At 43.0% G+C, this 3,846-nt stretch overlaps 1 non-coding gene across 1 annotated transcript; it reads left to right on the forward strand.

Annotated features, from left to right (window-relative positions):
* The first annotated feature begins 2,992 nt into the window (after window positions 1-2,992).
* On the forward strand, window positions 2,993-3,099 carry LOC145091113 (small nucleolar RNA R71). The gene has a single exon (XR_013702001.1). It is a non-coding gene; the product is annotated as a small nucleolar RNA R71 (small nucleolar RNA).
* The last annotated feature ends 747 nt before the right edge of the window (window positions 3,100-3,846 follow it).

Below are 3,846 nucleotides of genomic sequence, written 5' to 3' on the forward strand. Positions count from 1 at the left end.
AAATTGATCTCCAACATAAGTCTTCGACCAATAATGTTCCAGCTCCGCTACCATTCCCACTCTACCAAGCCATCCCCAGTCAATAATTGGGGCTATTGCAAACTCCCTATTGTATAACCATCCAAGCCGATTCTCGTAGGTTGTTAGCAACAGTCGGGGAATGTTTTGAGGAAACTGGTATAAAGGATGTATGCTTGCTACATCTATCGGGTTTTCCTCCTGCTGAACAGCTCGTCGTGGTCCCATTTCTGCAAACAAAAGCAAACCAAAACAGCAAACAACCAACACATTAAACAATTTAAACTTGTTCACAGAAGTCACGACGTGGCCAGGCTGCGCCACGTCGTGGGTCGCGTCGGTCACAGATTCTGAATCGGTCTATATGCATGCAGTATCTACTAAAATCAATGGTTGGGGTTTGTTCCTATGACCATTAAAGGGATATTTAATCTAAAATCAACCACTAGATTCAACCAATTTCGTGAATCATACAAACCCTACCCATGAAAACTTGAAATTGGAAGAATTACTACAAAATAATGAGTAAAACACGTACCAAATAGATTAATTGGCAAGATCTTGCAAGGAAATTGGAAGTAGAATAAGAAATTGGCTGTGGGGTTATAATGTTTCCGTTCGTGCGGCAGCCTCCAAGTGGGAACGAGAATTATCGGTCAAAGGGTTTTAGGGAAATGGTCCCCCCTGATTTTTAAAGGCCACGACGTGGCTGGCTATGCCCACGTTGTGGACCTTAAATCGTTTTTTTAAGATCGTGCATTCCTTTTTAACCCACGACGTGGCTGGGCTATGCCCACGTTGTGGAAACTGGCAGATGCAAAATTTTTAATAATGTTTATCATATTAACTAATTACTTTGCATATCATTCATTATTTAAAGTTCCCTACAACTAATTCTCTACTAATTACCGGTTTTTTAGATGATGAATCGATGTCTTTCCTAATTAAAAAGAAAAGAAAGAAAAGAAAAATTTAAAAAGAAAATGCAAACCAAACTCGGGTTGCCTCCCGAGAAGCACTTCTTTTTCTTGGAGTCTTGAGCTGGACTCCGTGCCTTCTACGTTGAATCTTCGGAAGAGTCTACCACCAGGATCTTTTGTTCCTTGAACCGCCGTTTATAAGCTTGAACTCTCCTTTTATACGCCTTCTTTGAATTTTCCTTTTTAGCTTTTCCATCTTCTTCAAGCTTGCGTTTTGTGCCCTTTGTTTCTTCCTTGCACTCCATAACATTCTCCTCTTCTTTCACTACCGGCCTTGTTACTTTTGATGTGACTTCCTCTTCATCACTTGTCATTTCCTCGTCCTCTTTGCTCACCCAAGAAGGCGGGCTCTTGTAAGCTATGACTTCAATCAAATATGGAACAGATGCCCTTGGTTTTGTCCTTTTGACTTGATGAACTGCCTTTCTCTCTTCTTCCATAAGCTTTTCCAGTTCTTCTAGTTCATTCTCTTCATTAATTGTGAACACCTCTTCTTTATCTTCTTGAAAGTCATCCTTTATCCCAAAGACTTCTTGTTCATCTCCAACCCTCAAAGTTAGCTTAGACTCGCGGATATCAACAAGGGCACCAGCAGTGTTAAGCAATGGCCGACCAAGGATTATCGGAACATCCGGATCTTCTTTCATGTCTAAGACTACAAAGTCTATTGGAAAAACACATTTTCCAATTTTCACCAAAATATCCTCCACTATGCCTCGGGGTTGTGTCACCGAACGGTTCGCCATGTGAATCTTCATTTTTGTAGCCTTTATCTTCTGAATCTCCAACTTTTGATAAAATGAAAAAGGCATTAGATTAATGCTAGCCCCGGAATCGGCTAAAGCATTAACCTTCATTTTATTCCCAAAGTCGCATGGAAGAGTGAGGCGTCCAGGATCCCCCATCTTTTCTGGTGTTTCTCCCAACACAACTTTTGAAGTTTGTTCACCTAGATCACTGTAGACTGCTTCTTTAATTGCCTTCGCGTATCTATCAAGTCTTGCAGTAATTGGAATCCCTTTCACATGCTTCACAAACTCTAAATGTTCCTTCTCCAGTTGACTAAGTGTTGCGCGGGTGGGAAATGGCATAGGTGGATGATAAGCTGGAATAGGCTCAAAGGATTTTTGCTCAGACTTGCGCCACGTCGTGGTGAGCCTGGTTCAGCACTTTCTCCATTTTCGATCCTTAATTTCTTGGGCTGCTGCGGTTCTTCTTTCAACGCCTCCAGGAACTCAGATATTGTATCTTCTTCAGTATCGATGGCCATTACGTGAGATTGGGCTTTTATTTCGGGATTCTTCGGGGATAATTTTTCATGAACTAAAGTGGCTAGTTGACCAAATTGTACTTCAAGGTTATGGATGGAGGCTTGCTGGTTCTTTATCAATGTTTGTTGTTCCATGATAGCGGAATCCGTGACATCGTGTTTTTTTTCCGAAGCCTCCATAAACTTCATCAAAATGGTCTCTAGGTCGGGTTTCTTCTCGGTTGGTGGTTGCTCCTTTTGATAAAGGCCTCGACCTGTCTGCCTATACTTCTCTTCTTTTTGCTTCTTATACTCTTCATATGGCAGCCACTCCTTCTTCGGTTTCCTCCAGTCCTCATCAAACTTATCCCCACTAGAGTAGCACACTTGAGCTTTTTTGTTCCCAAACTCATCTACGTTGCAGTCCTTGGTCAAGTGTGGACCACTGCATCGCTCGCACCCCACTCTTATGGCATGTATCGACTGGTCCATTTGTGTTATCCTGCGATCCATGTTATTCAGCATGGCCATGACAGCTATAATTTCTTCAGTTTGGGCTCCTCCACCGCCTTTGCTTCCATCTTGCCTCGGGTTATGGTATTCGCGGGAGTGTTTCGCGAATTCTTCAATTAGCTCCTTGACCTCCCTTGGATTTTTCTTTGTCAACAGTCCTTGAGAATCAAGGAGTTGTCTTGTCATCACATTGACCCCATCATAAAAGATTGACATCTGTTGCTGCACATTTAGGTCATGTTGCGGGCAATTTCTGAGTAATCCCTTGTACCGCTCCCATGCTTCGTATAGTGACTCCCCCGGCTGTTGCTCAAAGTTGGCTATTGCCTTCTTGAGTTTGGCTATCTTGGATGGCGGGCAAAACTGGTCCAGGAATTGCTCACGCATTTGAGCCCAAGTGGTGATTGTACCTGGTGGGAGTGCTTTTAACCACTCCTTAGCAGCTCCTTTGAAAGTGATGGGAAGCATCCTAAGCAAGACTGTGTTCCTGTTGACATTTGGGACATTGAAGTAATCTGCAATGTCGTTGACTTCATCTAGATGCTTAAAAGCATCCTCATGATCTTTCCCGAAAAATGGGATGTCCTTCAGCGCAGTCAATATGTGTCCCTTCAGCTTGAAGGTGGCAGTGGCAGGTATTGCGGGTTGGACTAAACCGGGACCCATATCTTCTCGGATCCGCTTCTTGTATGCTCCCATGGACATTTCTTCAATTGCTGCCATCTCATTCCTTGGCTCGTTCTCGGGTTCACTTGTGTGTTCTTCAAATTCTGGCTCGGTATCGTATTCGGACTCGGTTTGCATGGGTGTATGATCCGAATGCTCAAGATTGCTCTTGTGCTTCGCTGATGAACTTGACTCTCCTGTCTTCTTTCCCGACTTCCTAGAAAAGGCTGACTTCAGTTCTTGCAAGGGCGTCTTTTTCTTGTGAAGTGCAGACTCGGGGTCTTCCAGTGGTGGCACCAAGTGTGTGTTTGAGCTTCTGGTCATGAACTCCTGCAACTTGCTAAACTAAAAACGTAAAACTGAACTAAAATAAGAAAAACTAAACTCAAACTAAAAATCTAATTTTTAACTGTCCACGTT

This window comes from Lactuca serriola, chromosome 2 (assembly GCF_051521515.1).
Source record: "Lactuca serriola cultivar US96UC23 chromosome 2, Lser_US96UC23_V15, whole genome shotgun sequence".
Lineage (NCBI taxonomy): Eukaryota > Viridiplantae > Streptophyta > Magnoliopsida > Asterales > Asteraceae > Lactuca > Lactuca serriola.